This window comes from Equus caballus, chromosome 13, assembly GCF_041296265.1.
Source record: "Equus caballus isolate H_3958 breed thoroughbred chromosome 13, TB-T2T, whole genome shotgun sequence".
Taxonomy (NCBI): Eukaryota; Metazoa; Chordata; class Mammalia; order Perissodactyla; family Equidae; genus Equus; species Equus caballus.
Window position 1 is genome coordinate 6,088,982 of NC_091696.1, and position 8,561 is coordinate 6,097,542.

The window sequence follows — 8,561 nt, forward strand, 5'->3', positions numbered from 1 at the left end:
ACAATCTTGACCTTGGACTTCCAGCCTCCAGATCTGTGAGAAAACAAATTTCTGTTGCTTAAGCTGCCCAATTGTTGGTATTTTGTTAAGGCGGTCCTAGCCGACTAAAAGAACTGAAATAGTTACAATTTAAATGAAAGCAAGTCTGAGAGTTGTTTCAGAATAGGAGAGAAGAGGAAGTGGACCTGGGTCGAGATGAAGCGAGATTGGCTACAAACTTAATTGTTGAAACTGAGCGATGGGTTCATGGAGCGGGAGAGGGGGTCATTATTTTCTTTTCTCTACTTTTTGTGTTTGAAATGTTCTCTAACAAAATGTTTGTAAAAATAGTATAGAGGAGTGGATCGTGAATTCGGTGGGTCACAACTGGCATTTTTTTAAATGAGATACAATAAAATAGAACAGACTAGAACACCCCAGACTGTACCACATATAACAATGTAACCCTTTGTGAAATTTTTTGGGGGGGAGGTGTGTGTGATATATCAGATCTGAATGTAAAATGTACTTCCTACTGTGGGTCATGGTCAAAAGAGCTGAAAAATCATTTCTTGTAGTTGATTTGACCGTGGCCTCTACAGTCAGATTGCCTAGGTTCTGGTTCTGCCACTTACTGGCTGTGTGACCTTGAGAAAGTTACCGAACTTCTCTGTGCTTCACTGCAGCTGACTATACTACCCCCAGTATAGGATCTATGTGAGGATTAAGCGAGCTAACAGATGTAAAGTACTTCTAACGACTCTCCTAACACATTGTAAGCTCGATAAATATAACTATTACTGTAGTGTTGGGAATTTGTTGGCCTGAGAAGTAAGGATGCGAATTTTGTAAGAAAAGAAAGGTGATGCTTAACCATCAAGCAAATAACTCTCTAATGGTGGAATTCCAGGCAGTGTAGCACTTCAGTCACTCATGAATATTCATTCATTCATTCAATAAGTATTATGGAATATGCCACTGTGTGCTAGTCCAAGGACACCGGGCACAGAGTGATGGACAAAATGGGTCTGGCCCATGCCCTCTCTACCAGAAAGGAGAAATTAAACAATTGATTATAATAAAAATGTCATTGTCGGCATGGAAACAAAATAGAGGAAGCCCAGAGGAAGACGGGCAGAGGGAGCGGTGGGGCCAGAGCTGAGGTGCCAGAAGCTGAGAAACGACAGCACCTTCCCGGGAGGACACCCACTGGTCACGTGTGGCTTTTAATTTTAAATCAATGAAAATTAAACAGAATTAAAAATTCCATTCCTCAGTGCTCAAAGGCACACTGCACCAGACAGCACATGTACAAGATATTTTCATATCATGGATGGTGTGTTGGTCAGCGCTGACCAGGACACCAAGCTGCCTTGTCCGCTGTGGCAGCCACTAGCCACAGGTGGATGCAAGCACTTGAAATGTGGCTAGTGCCACTGAGGAATTGAATTTCAAATTTTATTTAATTTTTTTTTTTTTTTTTTTTGGCGAGGAAGATTAGCCGTCAGCTAACATCTGTACCAATCTTCCTCTATTTTGTATGTGGGGTGCCACCACAGCATGGCCGCCAATGAGTGGTGTAGGTCTGCACCCAGGATCCAAACCCGCAAACCTGGGCCACCAAAGCAGAGCATGCCGAACTTAACCACTACACCATGGGACTGGCCCCCACTTAATTTTAATTAGTAAAAATTTAAAAACGGATCTTTAATTCTGTCATTGGAAGACTTTTAATTGTATTTGGAACAACTTGGGTATGGGAATCTGCTTTTTCAACTGTACATTTTATGAAATCCAAAAATGGATCGAGTCGAAATATGCTCCAAGAGGAAAACACACACCAGATGGCGAAGACGTAGTATGAAAAATGAAGTTAAACCATTCATTAACAAACTTTATCTGGATTACATGTGGAGGTGATAATATTTCAGATAGATTACGTTAAAGAAAAGATACTATTAAAATAATCTGGCCCAACAGCCCAATCAAAAAGTGGGCAGAGGATATGGACAGACATTTTTCCAAAGAAGATATACAGATAGCCAACGGGCATGTGAAAAGATGCTCAGCATCACTAATCATTAGGGAAATGCAAATCAAAACTACGATGAGATATCACCTTACATCTGTCAAAATGGCTATAATCACTAAGACCAAAAATAGCAAATGTTGGAGAGGATGTGGAGAAAAGGGAACCCTCGCACACTGCTAGTGGGAATGCAAACTGGTGCAGCCACTATGGAAAACAGTATGGAGATTTATCAAAAAACTAAAAATAGAACTACCATTTGACCCAGCTATCCCACTACTGGGTATCTATCCCAAGAACTTGAAATCAACAATCCAAAGTAACATACGCACCCCTATGTTCATTGCAGCACTATTCACAGTAGCCAAGACGTGGAAGCAACCCAAGTGCCCATGGACTGATGATTGGATGAAGAAGATGTGGGGTATATATACAATGGAATACTACTCAGCCAAAAAAAAGACAAAAGTCATCCCACTTGCAACAACATAGATGGACCTGAGGGTATTATGTTAAGTGAAATTAAGCCAGACAGAGAAAAACAAACACCGTATGATTTCACTCATATGTGGAAGATAAACAAACACATGGACAAAGAGAACAGATTCGTGGTTACCAGGGGGGAAGGGGGTTGGGGGTGGGCATAAGGGGTGAGGGGGCACATTTATATGGTGACTGACAAATAATAATGTAGAACCGAAATTTCACGATGTTATGAACTATTATGACCACAATAAAAAAAAATAATAATCTGGCCTGCTTCTTTTCATTTTTTTAATGTGGACGTTAGAAAATTTTAAATTACATATATGGCTCAAATTTGTTTCTAAGGGATGGTATGGGACTAGGGTTTAGAGGGGGTGGCAGTGAGCTGAGAGGTCTGCAGGGGACACGGTGGTCTTGTCGCTCAACACAGAGGTTGAACTTCCAGGGTAATAGGGAGCCACAGCAGACATTTGAGCAGAGCAATGACAGGGTCAGATACTAATGCCTCTGAAGGATCCCTCTGGCAGCTTTGGGGAGAATGGGGGCAGCAGGAAACCATTGTCTTCAAGCTCCTCAGACATGAGAGTGGCTACAGGGATAGAAAGAAGCCGTCTGTCTCCCTTTTAAGGGAAATTTGTGGACATTTCACCGAAAACTTCTTTTATCTCATCAGCCACCCGCAGCTGTGCGGGAGACTGGAAAAGTCACTTCGTTGGGCTCATGGCGGTCCCCAACAAAACTGGGGCCCCATCCTAAGGAAAATGGGAAGAACAGAGGCTGGGTGGGCAACTAGCCAGCTTTACCGGGAGGAAGTCAAAGAAAGGCAGAGAGAAGGCACGGCCAGCGGGGTGGGAGGGCGAGGCGGGCATGGGGTCTGCAGGTTCCAGGAGGACGGGCTGCTGTCCTGGACCCAAAGCAGCCGAGCGCCAGGCAAGATGAGGGCTGCAGGCTGCCAGGAACAGGGCCTGGCTCTCAGGAGGTGCCTGACGGGTACTCACTGAATGACGTGGGTTTAGCCCCGTGGACGTCACTGATAACCTTGGGGAGAGCAATTTCAGAGGCGACGTGGGCAGGAAGCCAGGCTGATTGAGCCATGGAATGAGACAGAGGGAAACCTGAGTGGGCACAATTCTTTCCACAAGTTCGGCTGGGGAGGGCAGAGATGGAGAGGAATGGAGGTGGAGGGGTGGGGTGGAGGGAGGGACCCTGTCCTGTTCAGCTCTGAATCCCAGGACCCGGCTTTAGCATCATTAGTATCCCCAACAGACAGATGAGAAGACTAAGGCTCCAGGAGGTGGACCCACCCCCCCAGAGGGGACTGAGGTTTGAGCGTCTGGGGCTCCTCCTGGCCACCCCCCCCCCGCCCCCGCCCTCGCCCTCTCCCACTCCTTCCCAGCATTTATTTTTTCTTTAATGAGCCGCCTCTTTGATATTCGCAGTAGGCCTTTTATGAACTAAACAAACCCAAGCTGCAGAGTTTTTTTTTTTAACAAAAGAGCTCATTGATTAAGCAATGGACTTTTCTGCAACTATTTTTAAAGATGGAGCTGCAGGCGAGGCTGTGAGGAAAATCACAGAGAGCAACCTGCTGAAGGTCGGCCCAGCACTCAGGGAAAAGTCCAGAGCTGGTGGAGGCCCCCACAGACCCCACACGCTGGGCCCAACCAGAAGGTGGAGGTCCCGGGTGTGACTCCTAGAACTCCCATCTTGTCCCCCCAGGGCGCTGCGGGCAGGTTTGCCCACCAGGGCTCTCCATCCTTAGCAGTGTCCCCAGCCTAGTCCCCTTGGCCCGGGATTCTGTGATCCATGAGCCCTGGTCCCCTCGCCCAGGACATTGCCGGCCTCTGCAGCACTGTGGGTCACATGCTTTCCAAAAGCAGAAGCTGTAACTGCCCCCACCACCTCCACACACTGCCCCTCCTCCCCCAGGTTCCCCCTCTGGCGCCCACAGACAACTGTCGTTACCAGTCCGCCCCTCTTTGCCCCTGTGGACATGGCTGCCTGTATTTGGTGCCTATTCACCACATACACATCGGCTACCCTGCTCCACGCTGGGAACCAAGACCTCAGGCCCCTGCCCTCCAAGGTGCTCCAAGCCGGGCCAGCATCCGAGGGAACAAAGTGCTGTCACACACATCCCCACTCCTAATTGCCAACCACTTCTGAGGCATCATCTCCAGGGAAACTGAGGCTCAAGAGAGGTCAGTGGCTGCGTGTGGCCTGGCTGGTTCCCAGACCTGGGGCCCTTTCTGTCTCCTTGGTTCCGGCCTTCCTTATACATTCCAGGGAGCTCCCTTTCCCACTATAAATCTCTGGTTCTGGGGATTTGGAAGGTTCTGGAACTTTGTGAGAGGGCACGCCCGGGTGGTGCTGCCAACTGGATTTTCAGCCAGCAGTGGGTGGGGAGGGCTCACTCCAGCTTCTGAGTGCCAGGAGCCCTGACTCTCTGGGGCTCAGTTTCCTCAGCTGGATGTTGGTAGCAGTTAATATTACTGGGCCCTAACTATGGGGCACATGGCACGGAGTCCCCTAGGCAGGCACCATCATTTTGCCCAATTGAGACAAAGACAGTGGGACCCAGAAGAGCGAATGACTTGTCCGAGGTCACACAGCTTGCAAGATTTGAGCCCAGCAGCCCGCCTGGCTTCCTTGCAGGGCTGTTGGGAGGATGCAAGAATGAGGGAGAGGTGGCCTTGAACCCTCTATTTCTGCTCTCAGCCCTGCAGTGGGATGCCCCCTCATCCCCTCTCCTCGGAGCCTGGGCACCCCCTGGTGGTCAGAGCAACCCTTGCAGCTCAGCCTCCATCTGCCTGGTCGCTCCCAGGACAGGTGGGCCCCTCTGGAGGCCTGAGCAGCAGCAGCAGCCCAGAGGCCCCTGGGAGGCGTGGAAGCTGGCAAGCCAGGAGGTCAATCCCAGCCACGCCACCCGCGCCGCCAGCTCTGTGACCTTGAGGGATCTGCTCAGGCAGGAGAAATCACCGAGCGATTAATTCACGTTTGTTCTTGTTGCATTTTCCCGTTGGGTTCCAGAAGAGAGCGGGCCTGTGTTCCTTTGTCTCCAGGTCTTTGCATCCGACAATCACCGCTTCCTGGCTTTTCTGCTGAATGCTGAACTGAAGGGGATTGCTCTGGGCCAGGTGGGCCGGCCAGTGGGGGGTGGGAGCAGGTTGCCGGGCAGAGTCCAGAGGAAAAGCCCCGTGTCATCTGCAAGGATGACCTGACTCAGCTGGGCAGCGTTCCTGAGAATCAGGTGGCATTGTCTCTTTGGACACGAGAGAACTTTTTCCCCACGACCGTGAGCCGCTGTCTGGAACCTGAGGCAGGTGGGCAGGCTTCTGACATCACGGACCTCCCGAAACTTACATCATGTCACCATCTACCATCTTCACATTGCTCTCTCAAGAGTGGCAAATAGAAACAAATCTGGACTTAGCAAGGAGAGACGTGGTTGCAAAGGATTGTTGCAGGAGAGAGAACGCTGTGACCTTCAGGTCTGCAGGCGTCTCGAGAATTAAGAAAAGGAGTTTCTCTTCTAGAGAAAGGAGCAAAGGAGGGTAGAAAGAACCAGGCGTGAGGATGTGGGTTGAGAGGGTGGCGCGATGGGATGGGGGATCAGAGAATGACTCACTCTGAAGCCAGCCTGTTCCCAGAGGGGCAGGCTGAGGATCAAAGCTTAGGGGGTGGACGAAGGGAATAAGCTTGATGAAAGTTTGGTTAACAAGCACTGTGTTCTGACTGACCAGTGAAGGCCAGCAGTTCTTGTAATCATTTGAGACAAAGAAAGGAGATGTTGAGGGTTTGCATCTTGTCTTGTTGTAGGTAAACAAAGGGGGCATCCAGGAGTCTTCTGGAAGGCACATGGAGCAGGGCGGTTCTTTGCAATAAGCCGTTGTCTGGAACACAACGGAGGGAGGTCCCTTTAGCCTCTGCTATTTTCCAGGAGCACGGGGCTCAGGTACAATTCAACACCGCCAGGAGTGCAAACACTGTTCTCCTTAGTGGGATGAATCTGAAGACAGCAGGAATGTTAATTGCATTCATAGTGAAACCAAAGAATAAATAGATCACAGGTAATAATCTTCTTCCTAATAACTGTTAAAATCTGGCAGAAGTGTGCCTGTCACCCCGGGGAGAGCTCGTGGTGGTGCCTGTAATAAGGCACCTGCTGGGCCATTTGCTGCTGTCTTCACCTCCTCCGGCTCAGAATCCCAGAGCATCTCCCAGGGAAGCCTGAGCCTGGGGAAGCCTCGAGGTTTTCTGCCAGAGGGCCACACGTCGTCCCCAGGACTCTCATCGCTGTGGTCTGGGCGCCAGATTCCAGGCGAGTTCCCCAGCAGGAGTGAAGAGGCACCGGGACAGCACGAGAGACGGGCCCTGCCAGGTAGTGGCTTTCTCTGTGGCTCTTGGCTCCATGTCCGTCATCCACAAGCCCCAAGAGGCTGGGCCCGGCTCTGCTCATGGCTGCGCTCCCAGCACTGGGCACGGTGCACATTCGCTGAACGAATGAATGATGAGCCCCGACTGCAAGGGGGGTGTGATTAGACCACATGCATCATGCTTACAGGTGAATATTAGTGAATAAGGCTGGGAAGATCAGAGTAGGAGTCGCAGGGCCAGCCCGGTGGCGCAGCGGTTAAGTGCGCACATTCCGCTTCCACAGCCTGGGGTTTGCCGGTTTGGATCCAAGGTGCAGACATGGCACCGCTTGGCAAGCCATGCTGTGGTAGGCATCCCACATATAAAGTAGAGGAAGACGGGCACGGATGTTAGCTCAGGGCCAGTCTTCCTCAGCAAAAACAGGAGGATCGGCAGCAGATGTTAGCTCAGGGCTAATCTTCCTCAAAAAAAAAAAAAAAAAAAAAATAGGAGTCGCTTAAAAGCCAAAGTCAGACTTTTGGACTTCGTGCTGAAGGTTATGGGAGCTGCTGAGGGTTTTGAAGGCAGAGTCCGCTGATCCGGCCACTGTTTGCAGCCAGACGCCGAGGTTTCTGTTTCAGAGAAGATGCAGCAGTTGCCACACCCTCCAGCCTTCTCCGGGACCAGGCTGGGAGTGGCCTGGCACCCGCTCCAACACTTACTGGGGACCTAGGAGTGGAGGCACTGGCCAGAAACTACAGCGGGAGTGGGAGCCAGTGTGTCCCGCAGGGAGGCGGGGCTTTCCATCCTCTGCTCTGCTGCGGGCTTCCTCTCAGAAGAGCCTCTGGCCCCCCCTGCTGCCCTTTCCTGGGAGCACACTGGGGCTTTGGGGGAGGAAAAGGAAAAGGAGAGCAAAGCCTGGATACCCCTGGCAAGGCCTCTGCACCAAGGGCTGTTTGCTGACCGCGGTCTCCAAAACGTCAGCTCAACACAGGTTCCCTCAGGACTTTGAAATGTCAGTCATCCCACATGCTCTCCGCCACCCGTGCTTGCAGCAGATGGGACCCCACGCTCCTGCTCCCGGGGGTCAGTGGAGCTCATCTTCCACCCAGGAGGCCCTGGGGTCCCACCCACTCATCATCGCGTTCTGGATAATTCCAGGTTTGGCCTGTGTCAGAAATCACGTCCACCTGGAACGTCAGCCTGTTTGGAAATGGGGGATGAGTTAAGGATCTCAAGATGAGATCATCCTGGATTTAGGGTGGGCCCCGAATCCAGCGACTGGGGGTCTACGTGAGAGAAAGGAGAAGGAGCTCAGAGACACAGGGGAAAGACGGCCGTGTGAAGGAGGAGAAAGAGACTGGAGCAACATGTCTATAAGACAAGGGACGCAGGAGTGCCAGCTGCCACCAGAAGCTGGGAGACAGGCCTGCCGGGAGCAGATTCTCCCTTGGAGCCTGTAGAAGGAACAGGCCTGCTGACACCTTGATCTTGGACTTCTGGCCTCCAGACCCATAAGAGAATAAATTTCTGCTGTTTTAAGCAGGCCCGTTTGTGGTGCTTTCTTACAGCAGCTGTAGGAAACTCATACAGCCTGTTCCAGGATCCGCGAGAAGACCCGTGGCGTGGGAACGCGGCAGGAAGGGGCTGGGAGGCCACATGAATCCTGCAGGGCCCTGGGTTTCTTCTCAGAGCGATGGAACCACAGGAG